This window comes from Triplophysa dalaica, chromosome 4 (assembly GCF_015846415.1).
Source record: "Triplophysa dalaica isolate WHDGS20190420 chromosome 4, ASM1584641v1, whole genome shotgun sequence".
In the NCBI taxonomy this organism is placed as follows: Eukaryota; Metazoa; Chordata; class Actinopteri; order Cypriniformes; family Nemacheilidae; genus Triplophysa; species Triplophysa dalaica.
The window spans coordinates 7,313,405-7,340,795 of record NC_079545.1 but is presented as its reverse complement, the minus strand read 5'-3'; the positions used below and the strand labels follow the sequence as shown (position 1 = coordinate 7,340,795).

Sequence of the window (27,391 nt, the reverse complement as noted above, 5' to 3'; positions counted from 1 at the left end):
TTGAGGAGACACGTGTTTCACAAAAGGCGTTCAAACAAAAGGAATATGGAGGTGTATATGGTCATTGAGACAGCTATCCGGTAGGTTATACTGAAGTGACACTTCAGATACATATAGAGGCACACAGGTTTACTAAATATACACAATAAAGCATTGATAAAACCATATTTCACATGTAAATGTCTGAACTGTTCCTCAGTAACTATAGTGTCCATGGCAACAGCTACACATGCTCATCATGACCCATAAAAAGAAGCATCCTCGAAGCATGAGATCTACTTCACAAGTCAGCAACAAATCACAAAATGGCACACAATTTCTCTTTATCTGATTCCAAACAGAACATTAATATTCTATTCATCACGTTTTTCTCTATAAATTGTAATGAAAGGGATAAACTAACTATATCTAGAAATAACCAGTTGTATTGGTTAGATTGGATTAAAAATTATTTTACATTACAATTACAATATCATGGGGAAGAGCAATAAGGAATTTGCCATAATCAGAAACAGATTACGTGTCGGTGGGTCCCGGACTGAAACGTATGCGAACCCCGTGCTAATTATTGACAAACATGACTTATCAAGTACGCAGGGGAAACATAAAGTTCTTATTGCCAGATAGACTACAAATATACACTATAATGAACCTTCAAAATAGTTGTTTTGAACTATAGATTTCATGATCTACAAAGTTGTGACTTTTTCCATTTTTTTTAGACAAGTTTTCTACCAAACACAATGTCATTAATCTTGCAATAGACAATAGCAACCGCATCATGAGAACAATAGGGACGAATATAGCAATAGACTGCAATTAAGCGCTTAATGTTTGGTACATGTATGCTTTGAATAGACATTACACAATAGACATTAGTTAGTGTGAACAGCCTCTGCTTACAAGGTGGGCTATTTGCACTGTATAGACACTCTGTATTTTTTATGTCTTCCAAAAAGTGGAGGGGACATGTCCCACCTGTCCCATCCGCAAATTACGCCTATGTACCGAGAACAAATGTTTTTTTGTAAAATTAAACAGAAATGCAAAAACAATTATTGTAACAAAATGTTAACCCAATACTCCTGCCTTCCGCCCCATCCTTAAGTCTTACAGTTTAAAAATAGCAGACAAATAACACCAAATGATTTGGTTATCATTTTCCTGTGAGCTAGGTCATGGCATATCCACAGAATATCCAAAGAATATATGTGTCATACATAAATAGATATATCGCTTATAAAATATTAAGAGGCTGCATAATCTGCTGCTTAATATGAGAGACCAATCCATTAGAAAGTATACCTATAATGATGTATGATGCCTATATATTATGTTGTACAGTATAGGTATACAAGTATTGTATATTTAAAATTTGGATTCAGGTCTAACTTTTTTTGTAAAATTAATAATTATTTATCATGGCCCAAACAATAACAAAAAAAAGAGATTAATCCTGCAGAATAAACCAAACAATACCAGATTGTTTGGAAATGGTACTGTAGCTGGTTAGTTCCAATGGTAATTGCTCTGGGGTGGTCCATTGCCAGTTAAATCAACAATTGTCTACCCGTTTTAAACTGTGACTCCGATCCATTAGTATGGGAGGTAAATCAGTTGTGCACAGCAAGAATGTGTCTAAAAATTCCACGATAAGAAGACTCTGACCAGGCAATCATCATAAATGACAAATTTCGAATAGCTAGACTCATGCAAAACCAGTTAAAACTGAATATCTGTCCCAATGTTCCTGTTCTCCCTATGATTAAAGTTCAGTGGAAAGCAGGCAGTTCCTGGGCACAGCATTCTCGTGGACCAGCGCCAGACCTTCTAAAACACAGCTGCTCTTTTTAAACAGAACTCTCTCTACTCCTTCACAAAAGGAAAGAGAAAGACTAGAAAGTGAAAGAAGCAGAGTGTAATAGGAGTGTAACTGTCTCTTCAGCCGTTCAAACTGTATCTTTTCCCATCAACCGTTTTTGAAGGACAAAGTGATCAAGCAAGTGAAAGGACATGAAACTCTTGGCTAACACACACAGTCTCTCCCATACACACACTGAAACAATACTGACAGAATTCTATAGGATACATTTAAATGTAGTAAAATTTGTTCACAATATGATTCACAATATTCACAGCAAATATGGAAGGCTTTGGGGATTTTGCCAGTAAATGGTATTTGAATATTTTAGAAAACATTTGTTACACAGATCCTGGATATAAGACTGATTTGAAATTTGTTGTAGCATCATTGACTTATCAGGTTGTGTCTCATATTTTTCAAACTTCACAACTGGAGCACAAATTTTGGGGACATCATTTTATGTTTTAAATCTTTTGACTATAAAATACTTATTGTGTCATAGGACTTCAAAAGACTTCAGAACAAGAATTCAAGTTGTATTTACAATTTTTGGACTAGTTTTGTTGGTTTTATAAATAGGATTAATAGTCACTATTCACAACTTTAATCTACTTTTAATGTACAGAAAACACTCTATATCTACTGAATTACTTATCTTTAGTTGTGTTACAACACATTAAGAAAAATTAGGGTTAATGATAATAGTGTGTAGACTCTTATGCTGTGTTCGCACCAAACAGGACTGCATTCTTCGCTCTTTATTGCTTGTGGGAATAGTTATTTTCATGCGAAAAAATTGCACGGACGGACAGGTCAAACAGTGTTTGACTCTCTCCAGTTGAAATTTTCTCGCTCAAATGATGTGAGAATTCGCATCAAAAGCGCCGCCCAGTTCGGGTCATTCGCATTGCCCGGTGCAAATTGCTTAATTCACGTTTGGTGTGAACACAGAATTAGACTGGGCTCTACATAAATGTTACCATGGGTTAGATTTAATGTATTATTTATAAGTAAGCAGTAAGGTACGAGAAGCTGTGCTTTATTTCATATCGTGCTTTTATAAAACAATAAAAATATTATAGCCCAAAACTTTCGTCAACGTTAATGATGTAAAATCACATAAAGCCTTCCTCCCACAGCAAAAAATATCAACTGTGAACGGCAACACAATGTTTTTTAAAATGTTCAAAATGTTGAATTGCTAGGTGCAGTGTATTATCGTGAATAAAGCACATCTGTTGCCAAGTAATAATCATTTTAACATATATTTTTGTATGAACCAATAGAACTTATAACTAATACTGAGACGTTTCTATTAAAACAGTGAGTGTGCCTGTTTGCATGTGTGTGTGTCTTTTTATGACCAATCTATGTCCCGTTCCACTTCATAAACACTGGTCATCTGGCATCTCTTTGTCACTAAGGCCTCCCACCCCCGACAAGACTTTTACAAGTCACACATGCCCCTCCTACCCACCTTCTGCTGCCCTAGAATTAGTCAATATTCTCATTCTGTTACCCCATTCCCCATCTGAGCACACATTCCCTCATAATACTCCCCCATAACCCCCTAAACTTACACTGGATCTATAAAACACTGCTCACACAGTTCTGCCTCATATTACACACGGTTCTATTCAAAGGCAAATCAATATCCACTCATCAATGTCGTGATATGTTTTAAACTGGTTTTGTCTCTGGAACGCTCTGATAGTCGATAGCACTTGTCCCTAGTCCCTGTCTGGTAAATAGCATGCCATGTCCTGGATTTGGGTGATTAAAGGCTCTGTTTTAAATTCTGCCTGGAAAGGGACAGTCATTTAACAATACAACCCCTGTGATGAGAGAGACTGACGGTTGAACTCAGCATCAGCCATGTGGGGTTTTCAACTGTTCTAATCTGTCCTAAACCTGGTAATTTCATGTCTTTATGTTTGTGTGTGTGTGTGTGTGTGTGTGTGTGTGTGTGTGTGGACTTGGTTTTTATATGTTAGTGGGGACCTAAACCTGAATGCACACCAACTCACGGGGACCCGTGTCACTGTGAGGACCAAAATTGAGGTCCCCACAGGCACAACACCTTATAAATTGTACAGAACGATCATTTTGGAAAATCTAAAAAAGCAGAATGTTTTCTACGATCTTTAGGTTTAGGGGTTGGATCAGGGGTAGGGGATAAAATATACAGTTTGGACAGTATACAACTCATAACCCCTATAAACTGTCCCCACGGAGATAATAAAACATTGTGCGTGTGTGCATATGACTCATCTGCTTATGTCTTAAGCGCCACTATTACTTTAAGGCCATAAGTGAAACTTAGTCACAAAACTTATTCAGTATTATTACTTGATTCAATGATAGTGGCTTTTAATATTGTGGTTTTTATTTTCTAAAGCATCTCAAGACTGAGAAACAGTCCAATTGTCCAACAATCTTTTCATCTTTTAGTGTTGATTGAAATGTGAGATGTTGAAAATCCCAAATATGCACAAACTGTCCAAGGTTTGAGTTACTGATAGTTAATGACAGAGAACTTTGGCGGTATGTTTACATTTAGTGATTAACCTACTTCATTTTCAACAGCAAAAAACTGACCTTGATCACAAATCAAAGTAATTGTACTCTTAGTAAGCACACACACATTTTTAAGACATCTGTGAAGGGGTTTACCATAAAAGTATTGAGATCTATTTTAAGCACCACATTTGTGCATGAACATCTGATAAACTCTTACTGACATTTGTTGCTGTTTGCTGGTATTCGTTTTGGCTATTTGAGTTTATTTCAAAATCTCTCAAAGTTGTAGAATTGGTGCAATCTTTTCCAATACTACAGAGCACACACATGTACTAAAACTAGATATATAAAATAAGGCTGTCAAATGAATCACATACAGATTAACGTTTGTGTTTACATAAAATTTGTCTTTGTACTGTGCGTAGTACTTTTGTAGTTACAGACACAAATAAATACATGCATATATTAAAAAATATATATAAAGGTGACATCAAAATCCACTAGGACTGGTCAAAATTTGTTTAAGGTTTCTATATTGATTTATTTCGAGGAATCCTATTAACACTTGTCAGTGCTACCTAGCCTGAAGACACCCAATTAGCTCTTTAATCAGCACCTAAAACCTGACCTCCTCTATCTTTAGCCTGTAATGATGGGATTTCTGAGGGTTAGATTGTTACTAGTCAGTGCTTATTTGACTTCCGTCCAAAATCAACAAACGCTGGACTAAAGACAGTGGAGGAAAAAGAGGTTTGTTTTTTATACTGTCTATTAACACAATGCTACTCTCAAACAAAGGACGATCACATGATCTTGCCTCAAAGTAAAAATGCAAAACAGATTTTTGCTTTTCTGAAAGAGGTACTTGATCTTGCGAGGATGAGTCAAAAAGCAAAAAAGGTTCATCCTTTTCATTATTTGCGATGTGAAATGATTCATGTGTTCATTCTTTTTAAAACATTGCATTCTTTAACAAGCTACAAGATTTGATAAACCATTTATTGAAAGTTGGGTTACGGGTTTGTTCAAATGCCAAAAATTTCTGAACAACAGTTCAAAAAATAGCTTGTAGCAAGCACCAGAATTATTAATGATTAAAATTGTATGTTAGATTTTAAAATGTTTTCAACATCAGCGATTTTTCATGGATAGAAGCTTTTATGCATTTGTTGTAAGCAGTGAGCACAATGATGCTCTGTGGTTGTCTTGCCAACAGGGCGATCTGTGGCTTTTAGACCTGGGCCTGTGTCCAGTGTGACTGCCAGAGGGGATCAGAGCAGCTTTTCCAATTATGGCCTGGCTACTACCTCTCATCGTCTCACCTTAGAACACACACAACACACACGCTTACAATAATTCTGAAAAAGCAGTAAACAAAGACATGGGGCACGGCAAACACATAAAGCTGTACGAATTTTAAAAGTGATGTACAATCAAACATTAAGGCAAATTTTTTAAAACGTATATTATGTGTTGAGGCAACGCCCCATTTGTGTGTGTGTGTTTGAGGTGGCCATCCCCGTTCTGCATCACTGCAGATTTATAGGTCTGTTAATGTCTAATCCTGCCACACATGTCTCTCTGTAATAGCAAAAAAAAGAGGGATTACATCTTAATTGTAGCCAGACTGCACACCTTGAGTGCTTTTTATTGCCATCAGTGATGCAGAGGGGAATTTGGTCTGCTCCACAGCTGACACAAAGGCTACACATGACGGGCAGAAATGAATCAAACATTCACACAACACAACTGAAGCCCACTGACTCAGCAAGACGTGTAGCATCATCTAGGCGTGTTTCTAGTTCATGACAGTTATTAGAGACACCAACCCTACTGCTATTAAATGCGTATAACCTTATGTTGTCATCATTTACTTATGTTGTTGCAAACCAGTAGGGCTTCATTTCGTCCATAGAACACAAAGTAGAATTTTGCTGAATATGTTACCTGCTATTTTCATTATAACAAAATTGCACAAGGACTGGTACTGTCAAGCTCAAATGCGACATAAAAAGGTGTATTTTGCTCCGTAAATGGTGTTGTATGGCTTCATCAAATTTAGAGTAGCACATATTAGGCGTAGTTCAACCAAAAATGAGAATTCTGTTATCATTTACTCACCCTCAAATTGTTCTAATATAAACAGTTCTGGGGCACCATTGACTAGCAAAGTAGTTTTTCTCCTACTATGGAAGTCAATGGTGCCCCAGAAATGTTTGGTTACAAACCTTTTTTTTTATATTTTTCTGTGTTCAGCAGAACAACACAATTTACACAGGTAAGGAACAACTTGAATGTGAATAAATTAAAACAGATTATTTTATTTTTAAGGTGTACTATCCCTTTTATTTTCTTGATTACTTTTTGTGGTGCTTTTTTATTGATACTTGTCATATTTGGAACTTGACATCTCCCAGTCCCCATCCACATTTCTTTACTCGAAAACAGAAGCTTAGACATTTTCAGTAAAAAAGCTAAAATAAAACGGCAAACTCTTACTTAAATGAATTTGTATTCTATTGTATAGCCATGATGTTATACCGTCCACAGTATTAATGTCAACGAACCAGAGTGTTGTTTTTTTAAGGGCGAACACCAAAAAAGTAAGCACAGATGACAAAAAGATGAACTATTGATGAGTTTTAGGGTGGTCGAAAATGATGATGTCACACACCTCCCTGAGCTGAATTGTGTGGAGTTCACTACCACATCCCACAGTAAATCACACACAATGAGTGGAATGAAATCAGTCATAGGAAACAGCAAATGGTCTCCAAGTGCAAGTCAGTATGCCCCTCTCTCCCTCATACAACGACCCATCCACCCAGAGTCAGCCTGTTCCATTGTGTCCCTTTGGCACATGCTGCACTACAGCAAATTCAGGATGAGTCTACTACTGCACACATACAGACCGCAACCCACTGAGTGTAAAGAAGTACTCTACCATTTTACCATTTACTATCTCAGTTTCAATAAGATATAGTGAGATAAAAGTATACTCCGATAAATAATTCTGAGCTACATAATTTGGAAAATTGTGGATCTTAAAACTTACAGTTTATCACATGTGATTTCCTTTAGGTAGTAGATTGGCATTATTCCAATACTATACCAATAGGGCTACAATAAAGGTTACAGTTACACAAATTATAATTTAAATGAATAGACATTCTAATAGGCAAGCATTCCTATGGATTTTTAGTATGACAAATTGTTTCATATAAATAACTTAAGAATAAAACTTTACATCTCATTTATTTAAAGAATAAATTAATTCAGTAACAAAATGCCTTTTCATACAACATTATTTGTATATGTCAGAGTTGTCTTCAACCACCTACGTTTATCTACCAACAACCAATCTAATACTACCAAGTCAAATACTTGTATGCATAAACTAATTCATTAAACGCCAGAATAATATCATCATAAACTAGAACAAATGTGTTTAGACCTTTACAACATGCTTGTCTTCTAAAATAAAAGTATACCGGTCTTTGACTTACCAGCGTAGCGGTGCTGTGTGTAGTGTGTGTGGGTGGGTGTGGATGCTGCAGGATCGAGCTGTGCTCCGTGTCTTTGTCTGCCGCTACAGCTGCTGTTCTGCCTGCGATGTTTCCCTACCGGCGTTCTGCGCGGTCCTAACGCCGCCCAATTCCACACCCACTGATTACAGTCAACGCCTAGTGCAGGTTGCATACAGAAAAATCTCCTTTTATGAGTTCATTTACTGGTAATGAGTCGTGAACGCACCCTATTTGAATGTACCGCAGTTAAAGACGCTATTGGCTTTGTATAAGATAAAAAGATGACTGCACAATGAGGTAGCCGAACTGCAGAATGCTTCGGCAATTCACCTCATTTATTATGGGACCCAAAGGTACACGCTTAATGTGTGCAGTTATAGGTTGCCAAAAAAAAAGGTCTACATTTGTTTTGATCATAATTCTCGCACCAGAGAGGAATCTGGATGTCTCGCGCCTTATGATTTGCATTCATTATTCATTAATTTAGCCTACTGGGTGCCCTTTCTCCTGGACAATTTACCTTCTTGACAACAAAGGCTAATAAAGATCGTTCAAAGGCAGGGATGTATGGGGAGAGAGTCAATAAAAGTGGAAAATTATCATTATATATCATAGATTACATATAAACAAAACATATGAAGTGTTTGGTGCCAAAATGATATAATCATGTTTTTTTATTGTGCATTCCAATTAATATCAATCAAACTGCCGCCATTATACCTAAAAACAGCTAACTCGCACAATAAAAACATGAGTTATCTCATTTTGGAACCAAACTCTTCATATTGAGCACAACTAAATTAACAGTATACAAATAGTGGAATATCAATATTAGCAGAAGTTTAAACTAAGCTGTCAGCACTTTATATGTATTTAGATATTTAAAACTTAACAGGCTAAAGCAAACTTAACGTTACCAGCCAGAGGATCGCAGATGCACGACTTGCCCCGTCATTACATTTTTCATATTCTAGCAGACGCTTTATCATAAGCACATGTAAAGGGATCATATGGCGAAAATACATTCTGTGTCTGTGGTGTGTTATAAGTAGCCCATGCATGTATTAGACACGTAGAATTGCAAAAAGTTAAGTGTGGAAACAAAAGATGCTTTCTATCTTAAAGAGAATGCGAACCCAGACCTGCCTGAAACGCCTCGTGTAACCACACCCCCACGCCTGTACGTCACTTTGTGGTATGATTTGACTAAGATCGCCCAAATGTATGCGCAAGTAAGGTGGGGTTTCAGAGAGGCGGAGCAAAGAGGAGATACAAACATGCACAGTATGTTGAAAATACAGCGCTTTTTAACCTTAATTCGTGTATACACATTGTATTACATCTAAAGTAAACAATAAAATTAGTTTTAGCTGAGTCAAATGACCCCTTTAAAAACGCTAGACAGTAACTTTACTGATAGTCAGATTACCATGTCATGTAACTAGGAGAATTAAATCTGAAGTAAGCAAGGGAGAGAATGAACAACATGAAATATTTCTTATTTAATAGATATGTAAACTGACAGTTATTGGTTAGTATGTTTTTAGAAAGTTGTGATGGATGCTGCAACTCGGTGGAGACCTGCGATACAAGAGCGACCAGCCGTCTCCATTCTTCATTATTAGTTGTAAGGATGAAGGAATGTTTGCTCCACTTTGACTGGGACATCTGCTTTAGAAAAGCGGATTCATGGTCTGTCGAGTACAAATTTTGACCGACGTAAAGTTATGTCTCTGTGATTTAATAACTTAGCTGCGCATCGAAGACCCATCATCAACTGACACCACTTCCATTGTCTTCCACCTGGCGGTGTCATGAGCAGTGTTGCCAGATTGGACTAAAGATTTCCAGCCCAACTACAGCTTAAAACCCGCCCATTTAAAAAAATACCAGCCCAAAATACATACTGTTTTTAAAACTGTTATAGAATAAAACACACCATTTTTTTTCTTAATAAACAACCAGACCAACAAATCGCACATTGGAGAGCACCAGGCTCGCCCCAAGTATATCCAGTGCATCTTTTTTTTTTATATATATAAATGATTATTTTAATAAAACACAAGGTCTACATCGGAAATCTCAGAAGGGGGACAACATTTTTTATTGTTCTTGTGCTACTATTGTCAGAACTACAGTTCTTTTCTAATAGGCCAATTCTCAAATCATTTCTTTATAATTTTCTTTTTGTATTAGTAGGCTACTTACAAATTTTTGCTTAATTACCAACTAATTATTTTTTTTATATTATCATTATTAAAATTATTATTATTATTTAACTTCTAGACCACTAGGCGAATCAACATGAATTCTCGTTTTTTCCTTCTTTTAATTTTAAATAAAATAATGACTGAATGATACACTGAATCGTCACTAGACACTATATCAGCTATTACGTTTCAGAAATGATCAAACATCAGAATTGTACATCTGATTGGACAGGATTCCCCTGAACCTTATTGGCTAACCTGAACCATACCTAATTTAAACATCATCCTACATTATATAATTTATTTTATAGTTAGTTTTCATTAAAAAAATAATAAAGAATACTGTTTATAGTCAAATATAAAAACCCGCCTGTTGCATCAAAAACCAGCCCAAATTTTAAAGACCCGCCCAATGCTTTTTTTTGCGGTCGGACGTGACCAAAAGGAGCCCAATTGGGCGGTAACCCGCCCAATCTGGCAACACTGGTCATGAGGTATCGAGTTCCCCCTCGAATTCGGTCCCCAATAGGACCCTGACTGGTAAAAAATTCACATTTTTGTGAATGTCCGGTAAGTGCTAGGGCTAGCTCTTTTTCTCAAGCCCTAGCTAACCACGTAGTATGCAAGTTGATATGTACGCTAACTAAAACAGTAAGAACAAGATTTGTTTGATTTCACTATAGCCTCATATACATACTAGCATAGCAAGCACTTAATGCAAGTATTGGAATCAGGCACTAGAAGAGTACCCAAATAGACGTTCTTTCAGCCAAATGAGCCAATAGACTCACTCTGTGTCCTAAAGGGGACCGAATTCGAGAGGGGACTCAATACCTCATAAAACCTTTTACTGAAACAGAAGTCTCAAGACAAAAAGGAAGTACGTCACATTGTTTATTTCCACATTCAAAAATAAGGTGAATAGGCCTTCTATAAAAAGCAAAGTAATCTTTTGAGTCTCATTGCCTCTTTGCATGAATGTTTACGTTTAACATTATGTTGTTTTGTACTTTTGATCTAATTATAATAAAAACGTTAGCTGAGAAAGAAATTAGAAAATGATGTATATAGGCCTAGATTTTAGTGGTAAATATTGATATTGCTTACGATTCCTTAATTGATGGAAATTAAACTGATAGTATGTTAGGCCTAATTGTGTACTGCACACTGCGGAAATGTAGAAGGTCACATCCTACTACAGACTTTGACACCGTTAACCACCACATCCTCCTGTTGAACCTCAAGGCTATGGGTGTCTCTGGAATGGTGCTGCAATGGTTCAGGTCTTCCCTCTCAGTTTTTTTAAGTATTCTGGAGAGGTGAGTCCCGACATCTCGACACAGGGGTGCCTCAGGGATCAGTGCTTGGTCTGTGCAATTTTCTGTAGACATGACATCCCTATGCTCCGTCATTCGGAAACATGGCTTTTCCTATTACTGCTATGCGGATGATACACAACTCCACCAGTCATTTCAGCCTGATGATCCGACTGTTTCTGCACGCATTTCAGCATGGCTAGCCGACATTTCGCTCTGTATGAAGGACCATCACCTGAAGCTGAACCCTGCAAAAACAGAACTGCTTGTAATCCCGGCCTACACGAAGATTCATCAGAACTTTTCCATTCAACTGGACTCATCAACCATAACATCTTACAGAACGGCCAGAAACCTGGGAGTGGTGGTTGATTACCAGCTTAACTTCACAGATCATGTGGCCAGCACCACTCGGTCCTGTAGATTCATCCTCTACAATATTTGGAAAATTAGATCTTTCCTATCCAAGCATGTTACACAAGTCCTTGTCCAGGCTCTTGTTCTGTCCATACTGGACTACAAGAATGCGCTACCGGCTGGACTTCCAACACAACCAAACCTCTACAGATGATCCAGAATGCAGTGGCAAGAGCGGTCTGCAATGAACTGAAGAGAGCTCACGTCACTCCTCTCTTCATTAAATTACATTGGCTCCCTATAGTCACACGCAACAAATTCAAGACTCGATTTCTTTTCTACAAAACCACCACTGATTTGGCACCCCCTTATCTTCACTCGCTAATGCAGACTAATGCACCCACCAGATCCCTACGCTCCGCAAACAAACGACGTCTTGTGGTGCCATCCAAAAAAGGCAAAAAACTCTCTCACATACCTTCTCTGGATCGGTTCCACATCTGTGGAATGATCTGTCCGCTGCTACAAGATAAGCAGATTCTGTAGCCATCTCTAAGAATCGCCTGAAAACACATCTCTTCCGTCAGCACCTGACCGTCAGTTCTGAATTCTATCTCTTTTCTGCTCTTTAAAAAAAACTTAGCTTTGTATACTGTGGTAGGCTATATGAGACTGTTGTTTTATTACACTTATGCTTTATGTTGTCCTTTTTTTCGAATTGCTTCCATTGTTTATCTCATCTGTAAGTCGCTTTGGATAACAGCGTCTGCTAAATTACTAAATGTTAATGTAAAGGTACAATATATTGCAGAATATGAAAAGTATAAAGGTACTGAATTTATACCCTAGCTTCAATTTTCCTTCTTTTCAATGCCAGAATGTACAAGGTCAGTCAGTGTTTTTGTATCCTTCATAAAGACACATTATATACATGAACATAATTAAAGTGTAAGCGTTTCAGTAATTAGATATTTATTTTTCATTATAAATCTAATCATGTTGGTTCTTGATGCCGATTAGCGGTACTTTATTCACAATATGGCAGAACTATGACCTTCTCTGTAAGCTGACCATTTTTTCAGAGCTAATTGTCAACTTTATTTAAGAAAATCTAAAATCTTTTTTTATAAAGAAATGCTTATTATGTCCCACCTGTTGTAAAAAAGCAATAAAGCACCAATGGTGAATTTATAGTAACATGTAATAGGGCTTACTTTGCCTTTAAATGTGCCATTCAAATGTGACTACAATGACACAATATGGAATGTCTTATCTTATTACAGCTAGTGTTTTGAAATGTTGTTACTTGTTAAATACTGTATATTCATTCCCCTTCCAAGTAAAGTTTCCCTTTCAATTTAGTAGATTCAATAACACAGCACTTCCGTATAACTAATCCATGTTGCCTTGTATGAGTTATGTTTGACAAATTCAGTTTATTATCACTTTCAGGTGACACTTTACAATAATAATAACTGTAAATTAAATTATGTTAACAATTGTTACACCCTTTGAAATTATAAATGAAAGAAAATAACAGAATGAAAATGTATTTGAAAATGCTTGAATTGAAATGAAATTAGAATAATTATAACCGCAGCAATATTATAGCTCATTGTTATAGTTCATATTAGCTAAGGCATTCATTAATGTTATGAAATACAACCTTATTGTAAATGTAAAGTTTTACCCACTTTTAGATTAGTATCAAAGTTCAATTCTTTTACAAGAATATCTGACTGTCCACCACATTAAACGAGCCATTTAAAGAATTTGACTCAGCAACATAGCATGAATTAATAACAAGAGGTTGGTGTGCAACAACAAAAGTTACCATGTTATTAAATTTATAACAATTGATTTTACAATTGACAATTCTTTCATATGCATTTTTAAATGCAAATTGCTGCCTATCCTTTTGTCTGGTTGAGTTTGAAAATTCATAGGTGATGAGAAATTGAATTACCCGTTAACAATTACTAGTAATATTTCAATAAAAAAGTCATTTGTAATTAGTAACCGATGACATTTTTTGACTACCAACTCAACCATGGCTGGGACAGACAAAACACATGGCAACACAAATGCACACAATGCAAACACATCTCTGTTCTTTAATTTTCCTTTGAAGATTGTGTTTAACTGTGAAAGCTACTATGGGTCAAGGGACACAAAGTCATTCATCGCGTGTTGTATAGATTCATGACCTCTGCAAAGAATCAAAGATTTGGACCATTGCATTGAGTAAACACAAGTCCTGTGATGTGAGACTGGTGTCAAACAGATAATGTAAAGGATTATCCATCTATATGTGATGTTACAACCTTTCTATATTACACAAACACTTTAGTGACAACTATAGTTTTTGAATTACATAAAACAATTGGGTTCCTGCCACAGCTGGCACAGTCACTAGGAATTCTATACTGTTGAAGCATGGTTACATTTCACAATAACACCTGATTAACATTAATGCCAGCATACTTCAACAACACAGAACCTGTGACATCACTGTGAGTCAATAGAATGCATAGTTTAATGGGAGGAGACTAATGTTATGTTGGTGAGATATATGACCTCAAAGCACCAAGGCCAGATTTGTGTCTGTCAAAGGCCTACTTGAGATAGAAGTGAACTGGTTTGTGACTTTTTTTAATGGGCTTTTTGCCTTTATTGTGTGGAGAGCTGACAGGAAAGTGCTTAGAAGAGATAGGGGAGCAGGATTGGCAAAGGACCACACGATACGTGAATCGTACTCGGGTCACCGTGAGCATACTAGGGCTATATGTCAGCGCACCAACCGCCGACTCAGTTCCTGACTCAATGATTCAGAATTGGGTCATGCACTTACACACCACAAGGACAAAAATATTCAAAAGAAAAGGGATTTGCCTTTGCTTGACACATGAAAGCACATTATCCCCATCCCTTCTAATGAGGCTCAATTATTTAATCTTTTCTTGTTTTGCCTGTAATGGTACAAAAGGAAAACAATAAGAACATAATGCATACATACTCTGGACATATTCAAGCCTTTATGCATGCAAATTGTTTTGTGACATCTCAATGTCTAAATAAATAATTGTTTAAGATTTGTCACTTTTTGTCATTGAGTCCCTATGGAAGGCTACTTTATACATTTACATTTAGTCATTTAGCAGACGCTTTTATCAAAAGCGACATACAGAGAGTTCAGGGAGCAATAAGCGATATGTCATACAGGAGCAATAACACAATAGGTGCTAATATAAAATTACCAGTTTCAGCAAAAGTTAGACCGATACGTGTTGAGAGAAAGAGAGAGGGTTAGTGTTTTTTTCTTCTAAATTGTTTCTCAATATTCACAGAAGAGATGTGTTTTAAGTAGTTTTTTGAATGTTGTCAGAGATGTGGCTGACCGGACTGAGTAAGGAAGAATGTTCCACCAGGAAGAAGTTGTGAAGCAGAATGAGCGGGAAAGCGATTTACTGCCCTTATGAGAAGGCAATACAAGACGCCGCTGGTTTGCTGAACGCAGGGTTCTTGATGGGATGTAGTAGGGTGTGAAAGTATGCCGGTACAGATCCAGTGGTAGTCCTTTAGGCAAGCATTAGTGACTTGAATCTGATACGGGCTTCAACGGGTAGTCAGTGGAGAGAGATGAAAAGGGGTGTCACATGAGCAATTTTAAACATGTTCAGGAGTCAAAATTACAATGTTCATTCAAGTGAGTTAAATGGAATTGTTTGGTTATTTCCTGATAACTTCATCTTTTAGTCCTTCATCACATGACAGTAGTTTGAAGTTATGGCTGCACTCAGTTACATTATTACTATTTTCCTGCTTATAACATTCCTTTTTTGTCTGAAATCAATTACAAAATAAGACAAAAATTATACCTAAACAGTTTCAATGAATACATTTCCTAAATCACAACTAATAAGCTCTCCCTATTTTTCATAAACATTTACTCAGTAACTGTTAATCAAAGTCACTGAGCACAGCTGTGACATGTCAGAGGGGACCTGGCCCTCCCGGCTGAGATTGGTTTCTGCGTAGGTTTTTTCTCCATTTATTTATCATTGGAGTTTGGGTTCCACTAACCCTTTCTTGTTCTATAAACACCATTCGCTGTGCTGTGTTTTACCTTTTCTGTGTTTTTCTGTTTTTCTCCTGTAAAGCTGCTTTGGAACTATGTACATTATGAAAAGCAATCATTTTTGATTGTCTTCTTCCATTCCTTACAAAACCAGAAAGCTTTTCAGCAAGAAAAATCAAGAGTTCTTGAATGGATCCAAAGGGTCTCTGTTGGTGCTTCCGGGTGGGGCAGCCTGTTTTTGAATGCCTCTCTCTCCCTCTTCAATCCTCAGCTGTCTTCACATTCTCTGCTGATATCACACATTACTCTGATTCAAACTGACCACAATCTCAATTACACTTCTACAGCTGTTGCCTTCTAAAAGAGAAAGAAGACTTTTATAGTTAAAACCAAGAGTCCACCCCAAGGTCTTATTTATATTCTTTTCTGTTCTCAAGATATGGCTTGAGTTCCCCAATAGGGGATAATAATGTCACATGCAGAAACCGGAAAACAAGTCTCATCTTTTAAATATGCGCTTCATTAAAGAGCCGTTTTACTCAAAATGTCTTTTAATTACCCACCAAAGATTATTAAAATTGATGCCCATCACATGACATCACATCACCCATGACATAAACAGGTTGATACTGTATCTAAACGTTTTTTTATTCTAACATACATGTACATTTGCATATTAAAATAATACAAAACGCAAAAAACCCATAGATATCCCAAATACTTAATACTGTTATTAGACTATTTCCTACAAGTGGTGAAATTTACCGGTTTAGTCACGTGACATTCGACATATACCCTATAAGAAAGATAAATACAGATTACTTACAAATCTCAATAATATCTCATCTGTTTCTCTTAGAAATAGAATTAAATGTAAAGCAAATGAAAACCTCAAGGTGTACCTTCTCTGGATCTGTTCCATGATTATGGAATGATCTGCCTGTTGCTTCAAGATCAGCATATTCTGTATACATCTTGAGGAATCGGCTAAAAACACATCTCTTCTGCCAACACCTGACCCTTCACCGTAATACAGACTTCTATTTCTTTTCTTCTTTTTCTTTCCTTAAAACATTTTGTGGGTACTTAGCTTCCTAAAATGCGATTACTGAGATCAGTTTGATTGCACTTATGCATTGCTGTCCTTGTGTTGTTTCTGATTGCTTTTGTTGTTCACCTCATTTGTAAGTCGATAAAAGCGTCTGATAAGTGTAATGTAAATGTAATGTGCATTTAGCAATGTTGATATTTGAAATCAAACTGGTAAAGGAATTTTTATAAACAGGTGATAAGAGGCAGTAGCAGATGTCTGGGGAAAGAAAGAGGAATAGAAGAAAGTTAGAGAGAATGGAAGACAAAGGGGGGGCAAACGGGAAATAGGAAGACATCCAATGTGACATGGCACTAACACAGACCAGCTGACCCAGACGCAGTGGCGCTCAGTCAGGTGTACACCACTCGCTGCAGGGCCTGTGGAACCCCCATATGGCAGACAGGACAAGTGATGCCACTTAAAATCAATTCAATATTCCATCTGCACATGGCATTATAAAAACCTCATATATAATGCATGTAACACATGTAGAGATTTCCATCATATTCGGTGAAAGATTTGATTACAGTAGTGGCAAGAAGTTACACCGACATTTCACAGTCCACGTGGTGGAATAGAAAGTGCCTCCTAATGTGAAGTGTTCATTGAAACAAATGCACAGTGTCATTTTTGGCAAGCAGAGGGGGGCTATGTCAGAATGTATTATAATTATTAATTTGCACAATACCCAATGCTGTTATTAAACGTTTAATGTTCAACTGAAATATTTATTAAATTACACCGTATTTGAAATTTAGCACGCGTTGATATGTAGGAATGTTATAAAATATTTAACCAAATATGAAACCAAGAAGTTTTGTGCACTTTTGAAACAAACCAATTTAGAAAAAAAAACAAGTTTGTTGTGTATGTTGCCTTAATATGCTAAAACAAAATATAAGAATATTCAAATAATATAGATAGCATTCAAAATTAAGTTAAACATGCCCGATTTGGACACCATTTGAGTGTCAAGGGTAAGTAGAAAATGTCTGTATTTAATGTTCTGAACACCTGTGATTTCTCTGCAAGGACACTTGTTTGTGCTTACATTAACATTTGCATTTAGTCATTTAGCTTTTTACCAGACGCTTTTATCCCAAGCAACTTTCAAATGAGGCAAACAATGTTCCCTAAGGAACTAACATCATATTAACATGATTAAATAGCCTATATGCCAGCTGCTTAACTATCATATTCTTGGTCCAAGTTACACTTTACCGCTTATACACATATGCTGGTGGACACGCTGTTAGATGAGTACAATGAGTCATTTTCCAAATGATAACCAGCTCATGCTGACAGGATAGATTCGAAAATACCATTTACAGTATATGTGTCCACCGTGTGTTATGACCAAAAGTCTCTTTACACATGATTATTTAAACTCTTTGTCTTAGCACTTTGTCGCAGTCCAGTTAATTTATATGTTGCTACTGTGGTCTAAGGGTTTTTATAATGTTGCTAAAGTTTGTAGGTGAATGCAAAGCTGGTTGAAAGTGTATTCTAGGAAATTCTGGGCATTCTGTCTACTCAATAGTATGAGATCTGGTCCTAAGATACCTTGTCTCTCCTTTAATGGCAGTCTACAGAATTATTTTTCCGGCACTGTATATAAGAACAGGAAAAGCACGTGTCTTCTCAACAAGGGGCATGAGGTATCACTCCAAGCCTAACCTATATGAGCAATAATTATAATAAACCATAGACATATCAACAGCTCTGTTCACTTATCATGCTGTGACGAGTCACCCCTGGTGCAATCAGCGTCGCCATGGAGACGGAAGGAATTAGAGCCTCACACCTGCCGGATATCAGAGGCTCTCAGACAAAGGGCTATAAAGAGCCCAAGCAGACGGAGTGAAGGTGAGCAACGTCTCCAATACGGACAACCTTCTAAACTGGTATCTTTCTTTTCCAGAATCCGAAGGAAACTAGAGAAACAGGATCGGCAAGTTCCCACATCGAGGGAGCTACCATCGACCCCTGCAGAACGCCACCTCACTCGGAAGAAAGATACCCGGAAAACCCTGGGAACCCGGAAGGCAAGCTTCCGCTGTTTGTTTTCTTCCGTCTCCCCCGGGGACTTTAAATAAATATACCCTCCGGGGCACATCTGAATAACCCCCTCGTGTATGTGTCATTGCTTCTCCCGTCACAACTGGTGGAGAATGCGGGCGCTGTGACAAGCTTTGATACATACCGAGGTTTTTTTTATTATTATTTTTTTTTTCCCTTCCTTCTTTTGGGTTTCAGATTTGCCGGTGGACCCTAACTCTCTCTCTCCCTCTGATAATGGAGGAAATTATTCGCCGGTTGGCCGAAGTTGCGACGCGTCAACAAAGATGCACAGAGCAGCTGACCCAACGGCAAGAGCACACGGACCAAGTCCTAGGCATGCTCAGAGAGGCCACGATGGCGAGGACACCGTTACCGGATGCCAAGGCCACAGCTCACCAACTTCTTACGAAGCTGACGGTCCAAGACGATATTGAGGCGTACCTCCATACCTTTGAGGTCGTAGCGACACGAGAGTTATGGGACAAGGCCGAGTGGGCAAAAATCCTAGCCCCGCTGTTGTCAGGTGAAGCCCAACGGGCCTACTATTCCTTACTACCCCCAGCTAACGATGACTACGAGGCCCTCAAAAGGGAAATACTGGCCCGAGTTGGATTGTCCCCCATCAGCGCGGCCCAGCAGTTTCACCAGTGGACCTACGAGGAACAGGTACCGGTGAGGGCACAGGCCGCCCAACTGACGCGACTGGGACACTTGTGGCTACTGTCCGAAGAACCATCAGCCACCCAGGTAGCCGAAAAAGTCGTTGTTGACAAGCTGCTAAGAGCCCTTCCCCGACGCTTCCGGACCATTGTCGGCATGCGCGGACCTACCAGTATCCGAGATGTAGTCGAGGCGGTGGAGTTGGCGGAGGCCGCAGCCGCTCGGGAGGTGAGGGAGAGAGCGGGGACACCCCCCCGGAGGTATACCCCGGCATGGCGACAATCGGAGGGCGCTTCGAGGCCAGTGAGCAGACCCGGAGTGGCAACACCTCTAGACGAACCAATGCCGACTGAACCCTCATCTCACGGACCCCCAGCGTGGTTGGCCGGTTGTGCAGTGCACCAGGCTGTTCCTTCAGGAGCACCACGCCGAACGGTGCGGGTCGACGGTCGTCCCATCACAGCGACGCTGGATTCAGGCAGCTCTGTAACGTTGGTTCGACCCGGGATCGTCCGGCCGCGTATCGGTGGGAAGGCCACCATCCCGATCACCTGTGTCCATGGAGACACCCGTAGTGTACCGGCGTGCCAGGTGACCGTGGCCGCAGGCCCGGGCTCATGGACGGTGGAGATCGGGATCGTGGACGACCTGCCAGTACCGATGTTGCTAGGCCGGGATTGGCCCGGGTTCGATCAGTTGCTAGCTGCCTCCGTACGACCGGCCAATCGAGGGGATCGCCAGAGGAAGTATCGTCCCCCCAAGGGTCGGAGTCAACGTCCTGTCCTGATGGCGACGGAGAGCGAGCGGGAGGGTGAGTGTCAGAACCTTAATCCTTTCTCTGACCTTTTCCAACAGATAACTGGAGGGGGTTCGTTTGGAAGGGAACAGCGGGAGGACACGCGACTACAAAACTGCTGGAAGCAAGTCCGGATGGTCGATGGAAAAGATCACCAACCCCCTCCCCACCCCCTTCCGCACTTCGTGGTCAAGCAGGGTCTGCTCTACTGTGCTGCACTGAGGCGGGGGGAGGAAAAGTTATTACTGGTAGTGCCAAAGACCAAGACAGAGACGATCTTGGAGCTGGCACACACTCATCCGATGGCAGGACACCTGGGAGCCGCGAACACCATCCAACGGATTCGAGACAGGTTCCACTGGCCCGGCCTAGAAGCAGAAGTCAAAAGGTTCTGCCAGGCCTGTCCAACTTGTCAACAGACATCTCCCCAACGCCCTCCCCCCAGCCCACTCATCCCTCTCCCAGTGATCGAAGTGCCCTTCGAGCGCATCGGGATGGACCTGGTAGGACCGCTCCCGAAGTCTGCCCGAGGACACGAACACATCCTGGTCATAGTAGACTACGCTACACGGTATCCGGAGGCCATACCGCTAAGGAAGGCAACGGCGAAGGCGATCGCAAAAGAGCTGTTCCTGTTCTTCAGTCGGGTGGGCATTGCCACGGAGATATTGACTGACCAGGGAACACCATTCATGTCCCGGCTACTGGCGGACCTCTGCAAACTACTCAAGGTGAAACAACTCCGGACATCCGTATACCATCCCCAAACGGACGGTCTGGTAGAAAGATTCAACCAGACCGTGAAGAGGATGCTCCGACGAGTAGTAGCAGAGGATGGGCGCGACTGGGACCTGCTACTACCCTATGTGCTCTTCGGGATCAGGGAGGTGCCCCAGGCATCCACAGGATTCACTCCCTTTGAACTCCTCTTCGGCCGACAGCCCAGGGGGCTTTTGGATGTGGCTAGAGACGCCTGGGAACATCAGCCGGCGCCACATCGAAGTTTAATAGAACAGGTCCAACAGATGCGGGCCCGTATTGATAGAGTAATGCCGATCGTGAAGGAACACCTCGTAGAGTCCCAGCGCGCCCAACAGCGGTGGTATGACCGGCCCGCTCAACCTAGGGAATTCCAGCCTGGAGATAGATGGCTACTATTAATGCCGACCTCCACTTCAAAATTCCTAGCGTCGTGGAAGGGCCCGTACACCGTCCTGGAAAGAGTGGGGCCGGTCAACTACCGGATCCGCCAGCCGGGACGACGACGGGAGGACCAGCTGTACCACGTAAATCTGTTGAAAAAGTGGATCGCCACCCCCACCCAGGTGGCAGCATTTGCAGCGTCCGAACCACCGGTGGTCCAGATGGGAGAACAGCTGTCCCCCGTCCAGAGAAACGACCTACAAGCCCTGGTCAGTCAATTCCAGGATGTGTTCTCAGAAAAGCCCGGGCAGACTCGGATAATTCAGCACGAGATCCGAACACCACCGGGAGTAGTGGTGAGACAGCGGCCCTATCGGGTCCCGGAGGCTCGTCGACTGGCTATAAAGGAGGAGATCAACAGGATGAGAGAGATGGGAGTAATAGAACCCTCTCGTAGTCCCTGGTCCAGTCCTATTGTGATGGTCCCAAAACCAGACGGCACTCTCCGGTTCTGCAACGACTTTCGGCGGCTAAACGAGACCTCCAGCTTCGACAGCTATCCGATGCCCCGGGTGGATGAGCTCTTGGACAGATTGGGAAAGGCTCGGTTTATCACAACACTGGACCTAACCAAAGGATATTGGCAGGTGCCCCTCTCACCGGAGTCCCGGGAGAAAACTGCGTTCAGCACGCCCTCAGGTCACTGGCAGTACACAGTGCTGCCATTCGGTCTTCATGGGGCACCTGCCACATTTCAGAGGATGATGGACATCTTACTACGCCCACATCAAGAGTATGCGGCTGCATATATAGATGATCTGGTCATCCACTCGGGGTCCTGGGACGAACATTTAGACAGATTACGGAGAGTGCTGAGGGACCTCCGGAAGGCAGGCTTGACGGCAAATCCAAAGAAGTGTCACCTTGGACTTGCCGAAGCCCAGTACCTGGGGTACAGGGTCGGGGGAGGACTCATCCAACCCCAGAGAAAGAAGGTTGAAGCAGTTCGGGATGCCCCCCGACCCAACAACAAAACCCAGGTACGTGCCTTCCTTGGACTGGCCGGGTATTACAGGTGTTTTATTCCCAACTTCTCTTCCATAGCCAGTCCCCTGACCGACCTGACCAGGAAGGGGCAGCCAGAGAAGGTAAAATGGACACCTGCCACGGAAGAAGCGTTCCAGACCCTGAAACGGACCCTGTCGTCCTCTCCAGTCCTGCGAGCACCGGACTTCAGCTGCCCCTTCACCCTCCAGACCGATGCGTCAGACACCGGACTAGGAGCCGTCCTTTCCCAAATCCAGGATGGGACAGAACACCCCATAGTTTACATCAGCCGAAAGCTCACTCCAGCCGAAAGCAGATACGCTACGGTGGAAAGGGAGGCCCTGGCCATAAAGTGGGCAGTCCTGGAGCTAAGATATTATCTGCTGGGACGAAGCTTTACCTTGGTCACAGACCATGCACCACTACAGTGGATGGCCAAGGCGAAGAACACCAACACCAGAGTTACAAGGTGGTTTCTGGCGCTCCAGGACTACCACTTTATTGTGAAACATCGGGCCGGGACCTCCCATGGCAACGCAGACGGTCTGTCGAGGTTATGGTCAGGATGGACATCTCGGTCAGGGAACCCCCCCCCAACATGTAAGTTCTTCCCGAAGTCTCCCCACAGGACAGCCCACCGGACGAGGTCGACGCTTTGGGGGGGGGAATGTGACGAGTCACCCCTGGTGCAATCAGCGTCGCCATGGAGACGGAAGGAATTAGAGCCTCACACCTGCCGGATATCAGAGGCTCTCAGACAAAGGGCTATAAAGAGCCCAAGCAGACGGAGTGAAGGTGAGCAACGTCTCCAATACGGACAACCTTCTAAACTGGTATCTTTCTTTTCCAGAATCCGAAGGAAACTAGAGAAACAGGATCGGCAAGTTCCCACATCGAGGGAGCTACCATCGACCCCTGCAGAACGCCACCTCACTCGGAAGAAAGATACCCGGAAAACCCTGGGAACCCGGAAGGCAAGCTTCCGCTGTTTGTTTTCTTCCGTCTCCCCCGGGGACTTTAAATAAATATACCCTCCGGGGCACATCTGAATAACCCCCTCGTGTATGTGTCATTGCTTCTCCCGTCACACATGCCTTATTGCATATTTTGTGACTGCATCATCTTGAGGCAGAGTTGCACCATGGGTAATATGGGTATGTCTCTTATTCTTCTGAACAATGTCATTCTGTTTGAATTTATAAAAGCAATAAATCACTCAAGGTCACGTGTTATAGTGTTCGTATACCCCTTCTCATCACGCCTTATACACACCTTTAACCACAGTAGATGATGGCTTCAAGTGCCTTTAAATAATGACCAGGGTAATTTGTCTTGTGTGGTATTACTCTACATTTGAAAAACTAGTCCTTTACAAACTTTTTTCATTTACTGAAGGGAGTCAATAGTATTAAACACTTTTCAATGAAATGTATAAAATACTCAGGGTTAAATGCGTTTCTTTGTGTGTGTTTTGCAGGCCGGGATGTTGATGATGACAAAAATGAAAAAGAAAGTGATGAAAAGCTTAACAAAAAGACATGACCTGGATTTCCTTTGATCTATTATTGCATTGTAATAGTGTATTTTGTTTGGATCGGAATGAAAAGGGCAATTGTTTCATTTCATTCAGTTTGTTTTATTTGTAAAGGGACAGATACCATAAACATAGACTGAACTGAAACAACAGCAATCCGATACATGTATCATAGAGCAATATTTTTGGAACTTGGTTTTACAGTACAATTGTACCACAATCCAAAAATCCTATGATGTCACAATTTTCCTTTCTAGTTCCAGGATACTTTTCAAAACTTTTATATTAGTATTGTAACGCATCTGAACCGCATCTTTTTCCAGACTCCTTGATGTGTTATAATTTGTGCTGGCATTGATGGGAACATTGCCCCATACCTACCATCTTCTGTGCCCATGCTGCGTGGCTGGCATTTTCGTTTGTGTGTGTGTGTGTGTGTGTGTTTGTGTATGTGCGTGCATGTGTGAGACGGGCCGACTGCATGTCAGGTCTGTCTAAGAGACTCTAATTTAGTCCAGAATAAAAGCTCCTCACTGAGATTAAAGGCAATTAGCATGGCAAAAGAAACCATCCCTCATTTAAACACTTGCTGCCATTGTTAACGCAGGTGTTTACCAGCTTCACTAGTCATGAATGGCTCTTAACTCTTGTTTTAGTTGATGATGAACATTTATGCATCACTTAGAAGAAATGTAAGCCGCCCCATAGTTATGGATAAAAATACCAGCGCTTTGTTGCCTGCATGTTAGGTGAACAAGGCAGTCAGTAGTTCCCAGGAAATCAAATTTTACTTTATTAATGCATGGTGAGCAATTCATCTGTACAAGTCAATTCAGAAAATATGAAGTTGAAACAAGTTTTATCTAAATCAGTTTCAAAGCAAAACATCCATTAACCCTTTCTTTTCCGGCTGTCCGTCTGTTTTCAAACCAATGAATTTGCAAGGGAAAAACAAGACACGCCTTTTATTTTTCTCATTCAATATTTATTTTTACTTGAAAATATATCATCATATGGAAGTTGATCACATCTGGATCACACAGACACGTATATCCAGTTTAGCTTAAGCCAGGACTATTCCTTTGTTGAATTTATGTCGCTTTTATAAAAAATGCCTTAGAAGAATACATTACCGGTGTGCATCTAGAGACAAATCAATGTCACTGATATGTTTTAAGATATTTCTGGGCAAGTAATATTCAGTTAAGACAGGGCAAACATTAATTTTAGTCTGGGACTATAGCCTTAAGCCTTGTCTGTGAAACCGGGCCTAAACCTAAAGAAAAGATATGCATCAAAAAGTCTCTTCTGATAAAAACTCAGACAATACAACTTTTGTATCATGTTTTGTGGAATGAGAATATCGTCTCCATTAGATTGTATTTATTCAGCAACTATGGGCTGTCAATTAAAAGATTTGAAAGAATTAAAAGATGATACAGGGTTGACTGGTTAACACTGGCCAGTAAGCCCCTGATGGTACATGCTGTAATTTCACCCGTCACCAACTGGAATGCCAACAGATTTTTCCAGCTATTATAGAACTTCCTGGCAAAAGCATGTAGCAAATCATTTGAGCTAAAAAGCAGTATGACTCACCATAACACATGTACACTCACAAACACACACACAGAAATAAACAGATCAAGAAAACTACAAGACAAGTGTAATTTAGATTAATTGTATTTTGTGGATTGTTAACGAACTGTAGGAACACACAATTTTGAAATATTTGGGGCAACACATCTCAACATCCACAGACATAAGAGCAATCATTAAGTTGAATACTTTGATTAGTCTGTGCGGGTTTTTCATGGAATGTACAGTATTATTTTTTTTTAAACCTCTGTTACCATGTTTGTCCCTCCAAAGAGGAATGTCCCTTCTTAAGAGGAAGCATCTTTGTAGACATAGACATTTCCTTTAAAAAAAACAGACACAAATACACAATCTGTACATGAAAGAACGCTTCCAAAACCTGTGCAGGTGAGTCTGTGCTTACGTCATCACAGAAATAAACCTCAGCAAACATGCTTTGTAACCAGTGAATTGAAACTTCAGAGACACCAAACCTGACAGGGTCCTACATTCACTTTAAACTTATATAAAAATTGACATAGATGGATTACAAAAGAATACAGCAAAGTGTTCGTGGTCCACTGGGATTGTTTAAACATCAGGATCAAACAGACCACAGAGAAATTGTGCTGGACTGCTCAGTAAAATGTACCTTTTGATGTGTTCAAACAAAAATCCTTTTTATGAAACACTGGCACCATAAATGCAATTTCAGCTGGGACCATTCAAATTTTTTGAACCAGGTAACTTTCTACATAGTACAGTCTAAATTTAAGCAGTTTGGTTACATGGTGGCTGAACATCCTAAAAAATGTAAACAGCACTGGAACTTCTACAATATCAGTGATATATCTTATATAATCTTTACCAGAACTCTTGAATTAGATTTTTTTTCCTTCTGAAAATCAGGATCTGGTCTTTGGGATAAAAGATATTAGATCAAGATTCTAGATCAAGATCAAGGTTTTTAACCTTTTAAAAAAAAACATAGAATTTAAGAACCGGTTTAAATTAGATAGTCATTTATTTGTTATTAAAACAATTAAATACACGTAATGCTCTCCACCTATGTCTGTCCTGTGACGAGTGAGAAAGATCACACTCTGCAATTGTTAATCAAACATGACCCCTTGTGGATAGCAGTGGTATTGACGTGAACTGTGAATCACATGGTGCTTTTATTCCAATTTTTGGTTCTTATATATGTACGTGTATTATTTCATATATTGCATTATGTTGTCTAGTTTGTTCCCACACTCTTAGAAGAGATTGAACCTTTAGAGTTAGAAAAATAACTTTAAAGTTCAAATACGAACTTTGTATAATCAAAAAGGTTCAAAGCTGATCTTTTAAGTTCTATAAGTAAACCTTTGTTGTTTGGTACACTGTGACAGAGACTTATGATTTCGAGAGCCAGTGGTACATTCAAGCAAATTCAGAATGCTTCTTTGCATATAAGTTACTACTTGGAAATAACATCGGAATCTGGCGTTAAGAATATTAACATGACAAGACTGAATATTTAAGTGAAATCAATATATTGATTTCTTCAAATGTTACTGTGGTATATTACTTTATAGCTTTTAATCATCAATGTGACTGTTTTT

The 27,391-nt window shown here is 40.1% G+C and overlaps 1 protein-coding gene across 1 annotated transcript in view; it reads right to left on the bottom strand.

The window, feature by feature from the left end:
* LOC130419020 (neuronal migration protein doublecortin-like) overlaps nucleotides 1-8,022 on the bottom strand; it is a 38,324-nt gene extending 30,302 nt beyond the window's left edge. The window contains exon 1 of the mRNA XM_056745360.1: nucleotides 7,891-8,022. The gene's annotated coding sequence lies outside the window, so the exon portion shown is untranslated. The remainder of the gene's footprint in view (nucleotides 1-7,890) is intronic.
* Between the last annotated feature and the right edge of the window lie 19,369 nt (nucleotides 8,023-27,391).